Here is an 11461-nt window from a genome sequence, read left to right as displayed (position 1 = left end):
AAATAGAGGACCAATGTTGTTTTATCTTAAACTTCTTACAGAGTTGCTTAAGGTCCTTATTTTTAAACTAACCTCCATTGTCAGTGATAATCTCAGAAGGCACTCCATATCTACAAATAATATGATTCAAAATAAATAGAGAAATTGTCTTTCCCGAGGCAACAGAAAGTGGGACAGCTTCTACCCATTTAGTGAAATAATCAGTGGCAGTAATAATAAACTTGTGTCCAGATGACGAGTTGGGATGAATTTGCCCAACAAGATCAAAGGCCCACCGTTGAAATGGCCAATGAGATATAGAAGGAATGAGCTCCCTACTTGGAGTATGTATTAGGTTACCATGTTTTTGACATTTTTCACATGACTTTGCAAAAGCTACTGCATCAATCTGCATTGTGGGCCAATAGTATCCCGCCCTAAGCAATCTTCGAGCCATGGCAAGACCATTAGAATGTCCCCCACAGATACCCTCATGGATGTCAACTAACGCTTGATCAAATTCATCCTTTTCTAAGCATCTAAGAAGTGTTCCATCTAGACCCTTCCTATACAAATCACCAGAGATAAGGGAGTGATGAGAGGCATTTCGAATAAGGTTTCTGCGTTCAGATCGGTTAAAGGTTTCAGGTATAATCCCGTCATGAATGTACGAGTAAATGGCACCATAACGAGATGATTCATGACCAACAAGGGTACAAATAACATGACTTTCTTGAGAATCATAGATAGGGTGATGTAGCTCTTCCACCAAGAATTCAAATCTTGATTCATGTTGCTCTAATTGAAGAAGTGAAGCAAGTGTAGCCATAGCATTAGCTGCCTTATTTTCTATTCGAGGAATTTGCTGAAACGAGACAAATGTGAAGTAGAGTCTTAATGAATCAACCATTTTCTTGTAAGGGACCAATTTATCATTTTTTGTTAGACAATCATCATTGACTTGGTTGATTATCAGCTGTGAATCTCCATAGATGTGTAACTCTGTAATTCTCCATTCTATGGCCATCTTAAGTCCATTTGTTAAAGCTTCATATTCAACAATATTGTTTGTACATGGGAATAATAACTTGTAAGATTTAGGAATTGTGTACCCATGAGGAGAAACAAACAACACACCAGCTCCTGAACCATTTTGCATAAAAGACCCATCAAAGAACATCTTCCATGTTCTTTCAGTCAGATACATGAGGTGCTCATCTGGGAAATCAACTTGAATAGGTGCATCATCTTGTAGTGGAAAATCAGCCAATTGATCTGCTATAACTTGTCCTTTGATTGCTTTACGCTCAATGTACTCTATGTCAAACTCTGAAAGAATCATCATCCATTTAGCAAGTCTACCTGTGAGGGCAGCCTTACATAGTAAGTACTTGAGTGGATCTATTTTTGCTGTGAGGTGTATAGTGTGCGCAAGCATATAATGTCGCAACTTTTGGGAAGCAAACACAACTGCAAGGCAAGCTTTCTCAATACTAGTGTAATTAACCTCATATGAAACAAGAGTACGACTAATATAGTATATTGCTCTTTCTTTCCCATGTTCATCAAGTTGAGCTAATAATGCCCCCAAGGCAGATTCTGTTGCTGAAACATATAGGATAAGTGGTTTTCCTGGGATAGGAGGCATTAAAATAGGAGGATTTGCCAAGTATTTCTTGATCTGGTCCATGCTCTGTTGACATTCATCATTCCATACACATTTGACTCCTTTATGTAAGTTCTTGTTGAAAGGTTGAGCTCTGTCTGCCAATTGTGAAATGAACCTCCGTATAGATTGAAGACATCCTTGAAGACTCCTCATTTGACTAATATTTTTAGGAGGTGGCATATCCACAATTGCTTGAACCTTTTCTGGATCCACCTCTATCCCTTTTGCTGAAATAATGAATCCTAGTAATTTGCCAGAGGTAACTCCAAATGCACACTTTTTAGGATTTAACCTTAGTTGAAATTGTTCCATACGATCTAGAATGACTTCTAAATCATCTAAGTGTGTGTTTCTTTTCTTAGACTTGACCAAGGTGTCATCCACATAATCTTCCATGTTTTTATGCATCATATCATGAAAAATAGTTGTCATAGCTCGTTGATAGGTAGCTCCTGCATTTTTTAATCCAAAAGGCATAACATTCCAACAATAGGTACCCCATGCACATGTAAATGCAGTCTTTTCTTGGTCTTCAGGAGCTATCTTAATCTGATTATATCCAGAAAAACCATCCATTAAGGAATAAATCTCATAACCCGCGGTCATATCCACTATCATGTCTATATTAGGAAGTGGAAAATCATCCTTTGGGCATGCTTTATTAACATCTCTAAAATCTGTGCAAACTCGAATGGTTTTGTCATGTTTTGAAACTGGTACAATGTTTGATATCCATTCAGCATAGGCAATAGCTCTTATGAATTTTGCAGCAAGAAGTTTCTCTAATTCTGCCTTGACTAAGAGAGCTATGTGAGGATGCATTTTTCTCAGTTTTTGCTTAACTGGTTTAACACCTAGAGCTATGGATAAGTGATGCATAATAAGATTAGTGTCCAACCCTGGCATATCTGAATAAGTCCATACAAAATTAATCTTCTTTTCTTGTAAGAATTTAGTATAAGCTTCTTTTTCTTGTGATGACAAAGACTGAGCCAAATTTACCATTTGTGGAGCTTCATCCGTACCCAAATTGACTGCTTGTGTTGGTTCAATAAGTACTGAAGATCTATCTTGAAAATAACTAGGAAGAGAATCAAGTACCTCATCTCTAGGTGCCTCGGAGAGGTTTTCACCCTTGGATACGTCCTTTCTTTTTACTTTTTTTGGTTCTGACACTGCCACATAGTGGTTTTCACCATTAGAACTCTTTTTCTTTTTCTTTTCTTTTATCTTTATTTTGCGACTAAGGTACTTGATATCTGGCTCTGTCATACTAGCAGCTGGTTCACTGGTGGAAGAGACTACAGGTTCAATGGCATTCAAATAACAGGCTATTTCATAGTCATTTTGAAATGTTAAGATCTCAGGTTCTTGGTTGCATTGGGACCAATCAATTAGATCAGGATGAACAAGGGATAAATCAATGACAGGTTCAAGATTGTGAATATGGATGATATCTCTAGTGTTTGAAGATTCAAGGTCTGTCAAGTAACTTCCTAAACTACCCAAATCAAGATTCATCCTCACAAGCGAAGAATCGTCCACTAAGGCAACATGCGAGTTCAAATCCTCTAATCCTACATATGATTCATTGACTAACTCAGTTTGAGAACTATATGTATGAACAACATCAACATCCATATCAACTGTGGAAGATTCTGAGAAAGAATCCCATTCATACTCATTAGAATCTGTTTCAAAGTCTCGACTAGGATGCTTATACCATGAATGCTTGGGATGTCTAGATGTGGAAGCTTCAATATCATCAAGAGTCACACTTTCTTGTTCTAAATTGGCAACTATCTCATGAGATACCAGATTATTTGAATCTCCCCAAAGGAGATTAGTAGAAGGGACCCAATCTTCACACATATCTTGTTGGTTTTCTGAATTAGGTATGTATTCTTGTTCTTCTTCACTATCTGACTTATCAAGGATAGAAGCAACATTATTACTTTGATCCACATACCCTAGGCCAACTGACTTCTTAGACTTGCATCCAAAAAGTTGATGATCAAGAGGTTCAGCTCTAGCATCCAATCTATTACTAAGAGGACCATGTCCAGGATAACCCATTTTCTTGACAAAAGAATACCCTCTTCCATAAGCATTAGGTGAAGGAGTGAAATCTTCATTGTGCAAATACTTCTTTTCTCTATAAATCCAATCTCTAATAGCCACATCTTCTTTCTCATCTTGAATAGGCACTGATGACTGTACAAATGTGTCAAACAATGTCATAGCTGAAGAAGAAGGTTTCATCTTTTGTGAAGGTTTACCATAAGACCTAGGTGAAACTGGTAATGCAGCGAGGGAGTTGAGTTGATATCCCCCCATGCCAAAGTCTATGGACTTAAACTTGTTCTTGCAATTAGTTAAAACTGCATTAAAATCATCTGCTTGTCTATTAAGGGGAACATGAGTACTTTCTGAAATCGAGTTGATAGACAAAGTATTATCCCCAGGAATGCATATCTCTGTTCCATTGTAAGGAAACTTGACACACTGATGATAAGTAGATGGTACTGCTTGCATATCATGAATCCATGGTCTCCCAAGCAAAATGTTGTATGCAAGGGGTCCAGCATCAACTATTTGGAACAAAACATCTTTTTCCACGGGGCCAATCCTAACAGGAAGGACAGCCAACCCCTTTGAACTTCTCTCTGCCTCATCATAAGCTTTGATAGTAATCCTTCTTTTGCTATCAATAACATGTTCAGAATAACCCAATGTCTTTAAAAGACTCAAAGAACAAATATTAAGCCCGGCACCCCCATCTATCAACACACGCCTAACACGGGTCCGATGTATCATAACCTCAATATGAAGAGCAAGATTGTGCGGATGACCCAAAGATTTATCATCTTCCTCCGAAAAGGAAAGATGATGAGGGCTTGCAATATGATTAACCATGTTTTGGAATTGATCAACATCTAAATTATTGGGGACATTCGCCATGTGCAAAGCATCCTCAAGAACCTGTTTATGTCTTGGAGACAACTCTAAAAGCTCAAAAATTGAAATCTGAGCAGGGGTTCTTTGCAATTGATCAACAAGATTATAATTTGACTCGGGATTAACCATTGGTTTTGAAGGAACATTCTTGGATTGCACTTGTTTTGGTTTACTTGGTTGGTTTGAACTAGGTCCTTTGATAACAAGGGGACCTTGACTTCGTGTAACAGCATTGAGACTTTGAGAAGACACTTGCTTAGGTTTACTTGACTGGTTTGAATTGGGTCCTCTAATGACAAGGGGACCTTGAGATGACTCTCTAGAGTGAGTACCCCTTAACACCAACATAGGTTTTTCACCAAAGGTAGGAGAATTCAAATTTAAATTATAACCATTGGGATCTTTATCTTCCATCATGTTGACACTTTCTTCTACAACCTCAAGCATATTGATAACATTTTCTGCATTTGAATAAGTGTAATTGATTGCAGCCCTGCCATTCTTAGGTTGGGAAGCTTCCCCTTTCTCATATTTGGGCAAAGGCTCTTTGAATGCTATGTGATCAGCATTGGTATTTAGTCCATCTATTTTAAGTTTTCCATTCTCAATAAGATCTTGAACAATATGCTTGAATCTCCCACATTTTTCAATATTGTGTCCAATGCCATTGTGAAGCTTGCAATAAGCCTTCTCATCCCACCACCATGGCTTAACTTCAGGTATATAGAACCTTGCAGCATCATAAGGGTGCACAAGATCATGTGCAAGGAGCTTTGTAAATATCTCTTCATATGTCTCACCCAATTGGGTGAAATTACGTTTCTCTCCTTTAGGCCTTTCTTGATATCTTGGCTTGTTACTATGTTGATTAGCACTGGCCAAATGGAGAACAGCTTGGTCTTTAGGATTTGAGGAATCTACAACTCCATCATTGACCACTTGTTTGTTCTTATTCCAATTGATGTTCTTTCCTTTATCTTTGTTGTTGTTGTTATTATGACCATTATTGTTGTTGTTTCCATTTTTGGTCAAAATACCTTGCTCTCTCAAAACATCCTCAATTCTAAATGCAGCTTCAATCATGGTATCAAAGGACTCAAAAACCATCTTCTTAACTTCATACTTCATCTCAGGAACCATATTACTAATGAGGATTTCAATCTTTTCTTTCTCAGGAATAGTCCTAGAATAACGAGAGCACTGTCGTCTCCATCTTTGCAAGAAAGTAACAAAGGGTTCTCCTTGATTTTGCTTTGTGTGACATAAGTCCAATAGTGAGACAGATCGTGAAAGATTGTATGAAAAGTGTTGAACAAATCTTTGAATTAACTCAGGGAATGTCTTAACAGGAGGAGTTATATTGGTAAACCATTCCATGGCTTGAGCTTTAAGACTCCTTGGAAATAATCTCATAAGATATGAGTCTTCATGATGAAACTCAAAACTCATAGTATAGAACTGACGCACGTGATCATTTGGATCCCCATTTCCATCATATTTGTCATATTGGGGAATCTCAACTTTTCTAGGAAAATCTTTCATGTCAACTCTCTTATCAAAAGGATTAGGGCAAATTGAATCTAGTGAAAAAGAACTCTTGGGTGCTGATATTTGCTTCATTTGTTTCTTCAATTCATAAATTTCTTCTTTTATGGAAGGATCATGCTTTTGAATCTTCTTATCCATATCAAAGTTGTAAGGAACCTTAGCACCTTTATTGATTAAATGTTGAAAGCATGCATCTCTATTTTGGTCCATATAAGCTTCCATACGTTGTTGAAAATGTGGATCTTGTGGTATAGCCATGAAATCATAAGAATTATATTCAAAGTTGGAGCTAACACCTCCATATTGTGAACCATGATGAGCTTTTTGTGAAGGTTTTCTTGAAACTCTAGGAGGTGTTGGTCTCCTATAATAATCATGTCTTGAAATTTTCCTTCCTCTAGGAGTAGGAGATTGTGAAGATGTTCTCCCACTTTGTGGAGTCTTAGGAGGGGTAGATGGGGGAGAGTTGTTTCCACCACCAATGTGCACATTGTTGAATTGATTGTCAAGTTGTGAAGTCTTAAAAAAATCTTGTTCCTCTTGACGGGATTTCCTTTCCATCTCAATAATAACTTGCCTTTCTTCCTCTAGGCGTTGAAATTGTTCTTCCTTCTTAGCTTGTTCTTCTAGAAGAGCTTTTCTTTCATGATCAATTGCTTTGAGTCTTCCACTTGCATAACCTAGAGGTGTCATGAGTGGTGTACATGGTCTTGATTGTCCAAACCGATTACCAGTAAATGTTGCATTCACATGAGCACTAGAAGGCTCACCAATTTGATCATCATGTTGGGCTTCCTCTTCTTGATAAGCATAATGTCTTCCTTTCTCATCCCTTTGATGTGCATCCAAATACCTATCCTCAATAAGAGGTAAAGTTGGTCTACTTCCACGAGTGGGATCACCACTCAAAAGGTCAACATTATACTCACTACTCTGATTCTTCTTGTATGGCGCTCTTGTAAAACTCATATCCATAGCTGAATGAGGTGATGCTAAGGGTGTACTCAACTCAATAAGATCACCACTAAGGTCACACAAAACTTCAAGAATACTCTCAGGTGATTGAATAGACACAGGTTCCTTTCCCTTACGTCTTCTACGAGTTTGAACTAAAGGTAATTGTTTAAAGACAACTTGAGGTTGCTTTCCTTGATCTACTTGATATCTCGTTGTAACCGGCATGAAAGAAAAAGTACTAATTGATAGGATAACCTTAAGAAATGTTGGTACCAAACAAGGATAGTAAAAGCACTCACTTGTCCAAAATAAATGTGATAAGATTGAATTTTGCAATAGGCATAAATCAACACTGCCACAGAGGTGCTCACAACTTTGGGTGAATACCCTAGCACATATGGACCAGGAGGATGATTTACCCAAATTATAAATAATTAAAATTGATTTTTTTTTTTTTTATGAAAGTGTGGACAAGAAATTACTAAAACTCTCCAAGTGTAATATCAAAGGATCCAAGTGTATATCTTTCTCAATAAGGACAATTTCTATCTTACCAACTCCAAACAAGGTCTCTTGTGAAATCAATGAATACTAATTCAAGAGGTCAAAGCATAATAACCCATGGTGCAAAAAGGCTTTTAACAATGAGAAAAGTAGCCTAATCCAAATAGAACCAACATAGGAAGACTAGGAATAATGGGATAACAAAGTTATTCGATCGTAAAGTCTCAACTCAAGAACTCAGATTTTGTTCATTTTAAAAATCCAACTAGATGTATCAATAGATTCTTTATCATAAACCAAGCACGCAAGATAGAAAATAGGAATTTTAAGCAAACAGTCTTCAAACAATGAACAAGGGGCAAAGCAACCTTGCACATGAGCAATCAAGTGACTTAGTTTATGCTAATCCCTAGGAGAGCTAATTGTGTATGTTCTCAAAAAGTTTCACAATCATTGCATAGATCCCTAGAAAATAAAAGTTGGCCTCTCTAAGGTTTTTAGTAATGGTTTGACTCTGCAACTTTTATGATTCACAGGGGTGACCTCCAATCTCGGCGCACCGAGGTTTTGACACAGTCTGAGAACTTAATCTTCAAGAGCTGCTAGGGAGATCTGACAACCCACAATGAACCATACCCCATGGAGATTTCTTCCACGAGGACATTTATATAGCGATTGTTGCAACCACGGCAGAAGTGGCTATTACCGCTTGAGGTTCCGTCTGCAGTTTGCCCTGTATAGGGATTGTCTGCTATGGTTAACCCTCTCTAAAGATGACCGACTCACAATAGTGGACCACAAGGGGACTTAGCTTTTAGATCCAAGGTTTTGACACCTTTTCACTTTTAGCCCAATCAAAGCAACCAGATTAATCCGACACGCTAACTAAGATTATCTCAAGATCTATGAAATCAACCCCTAGTGATCTATCAACCTCTCCGGAGAAAGGATGCCTCAATCACCAAGTTGAAGATCCATCTATCTAAGAGATTCTCAAAGTATCCTCCCCACCTACAAGGAATCCGTCTTTGAGAGGAGTTTCACTAGGAACTCACTCCCTCAAGATCCACGAATAGTATTCATGGGGCCTAATTACTATGTGTGTACAGATGTTCATTCCCCAAAAGCAAATCTATCCAAGAATAATCAAAAAGCACAAGGTGGTACACTTAACACTTTAACTAATGTAAGGTGAGTCCAAAGATGTGGAACACTTAACCCCTCACACAAGCCAAAATGAGTCCACAACTTAAAGATTAGTGAGTTCTAGAAAGCACAAGAGGGTTGCCAAGTGGAGCACTTAACGCTTCTATCCTGTAGACCCATCCCCTTTAATGTGGCGCTGATCTTGCAACCACGGGGTGGAATGAGGGGTCGGTGGATTCAGCGAGTCCAATAACCCAATATAGCTATCTAAATCTATCACTAATAATCAAGCTTGCTAAATAAAAATCAATGGAGATTACAACCTAGTATCAATTATGCATGTGTTTGAAAAATAAAAGCATAAGCAAAACACACAAGCTAGACACATGAGAGGTTCATTTTAAAGTTCCAAATCAAAGTGTTATCAGCCAAAGAAGAATACCTGAAGTCCTCGCAACGCGCTTAGTAGATCTTACCTATTTTTAACAACTTTAGCACTTTTTTCCAATGAAATCATAACTTGCTGCTATGCTGTTCCAAAAAAATCAGAAAACATAGAAAAACCCAAACAGTGAGCAGTTAACAGAAAAAAATCAGAAAAACACGAAAATCCCTGCAAAAAAAAAAAATACGAATAACCTAGTCAACATGATTAGACCTTTTTTTTTTGCTATGATTTTGAACCCAAAAATAGAAATGAAAAGAAGAGACCCCTGGTAAAAACTAAAGAGCTTTCCAAAAATGTAAGAAATTCAAAAAAAATTCTTCATTTGTGCCCTAGGGACCCAATTTTTCAAAATAGGCCAGATTCATCAAATCGAGTTTTTGATCTTTAATACGGCCTCAAAATTCAAAACACAAAGAAAGAACCCCCATTAGAATTCAAAAATCTTTCTGAAAATGTAAATTTTTCCAAAAAATACGCTGATTTGCGATCAGAAAAGGCTTTTTATGAAAAATAAAGAGAAATTCATAACTCGCGCAAATCATGTCAAAATGATCTAAAAATCGAACTGGGATATGTTGGGCACATAAAAAACTCACAAAAAAAATTTCAGAACCAAACTCTAAGTGGTTTAAAAGATATGATTGAATCTTTAAACCAACTAGATTTTTTGCCTGCAAACCAATCTATATATGGGTTGGCCTTAAAACCAAAGTGAAAAATTTACAAGAGCACTTGATTAGATCCAATATGCTGCTGTAAAAAATCAGAGATGAAAAATAAAATTAAATGGAGCTAGAAACTTGATTCAAGCCCCACGGTGGGCGCCAAAAATGTGTGCTAAAATGTTGTCACACTTCTATGAATCATTACATGTAAGAAAACTCAAGAATGAGCCCTCACAAATCGATCCATAGCTCTCTACTCATAGAGTGCAAGGGTTTGCAATGGAGGCCCTCAGTTTGACCTATTTTTGTGCCCATGCAAGTACACCATGAGATGAGAGATTCAAAGAGGAAAAGCAAGAATGCTAGTCTCCATGATCTTCAAATATGCATGAAAATAAGATCTAATCTATGAAAGCAAAATCTAATCTATAAATGCAAGATCTAAGCTAAAAGCCCATGATGGGTGCAAGAGAGAAAGAGACAAGAAAATAGAAGTTCTCCACAAAAAGCTTTTGTATTCAAACTCCTTCAAAAATTGGTCTTCAAACCTGCAGCATAACGATAGCATAATCATGGGTGTGTAACATGAGGAGAGGGCTCTCCCTTATAAAGAAAATTATGGAGGTGAGAGGCTTCTCACAACCAATATGGGATAATAGAGCTTGATCCATGTGAGACAAAATTCCACCAATGAGAAAAGAGGAGTGGTTGAGAAGAAAGTGGTGATCCATGTGAGACAAGATTCCACCAATTAGAAAAGAGGAGTGGTTGAGGAGAAAGTGGAAAGATAAATCCCACTTAGATCACATTTTTAAGTGTAGAGAAATTAAATAAAAAGAATTTATTTTATTTTCTTTTTTCATCAAAAGAGATATTTAAGTGGGATTTTTATTTAATTAAAAGGAAGCAAGTTCTTTTTAATTAAATAGAAGATATTTAATTAAATTAAAAGAGAGGTTTTTCTCTTAATTAATTAAATGTGGATGAACTGTTTAATTAAAAGAGAGGTTTTCTTTTAATTAAATGGGGATTTTATTTTATTTAATTAAAAGAGAAGATTTTCTTTTAATTAAATAAGACTTGGAATAAGATTATCAATCTTAGAAATGAAATAAATCGAATTTGATCAAGGAAATTGATTTGAATTGATTTAATAAAATATTACAAACCATTGATTCAGAAAATTTGATAAATTGATAAATTGAATAATGGGGGCCCATAGTCTAGGCGACCATTTTTGGGTGCATACACTTAGATGTCTTCAATTTTCCATTATATTATCTTCCATGCTTACCATTTTGATTTTCTGCTGAATATTGGGAGTGAGTCTTAGAATGCTTGTGGCAAAAAATCCCGAATGGAGGTTGAAAAGCGTAACAAGTTCTCAATTTTCTGCTTCTTTGTTGTAGGTGAAATTTGCACATTCTAGTAATAGCTACACTTTGAAAATAATTAACAAGTAATACTTCTTCTTTGTTATTGTGTCACTAGTTACATAACACTCAAATTCATTCTTGGTGGAAATTTGATTTTTGTCTTCTCCCTTTTGTGGAAAACTCCAACCTGACTACAAAAGGCATAGCTTAA

Source organism: Cupressus sempervirens, chromosome 10 (genome assembly GCF_028749045.1).
Source record: "Cupressus sempervirens isolate cs-2001-9-10 chromosome 10, ASM2874904v1, whole genome shotgun sequence".
Classification (NCBI taxonomy): Eukaryota; Viridiplantae; Streptophyta; class Pinopsida; order Cupressales; family Cupressaceae; genus Cupressus; species Cupressus sempervirens.
This window is presented reverse-complemented; position numbering follows the sequence as displayed.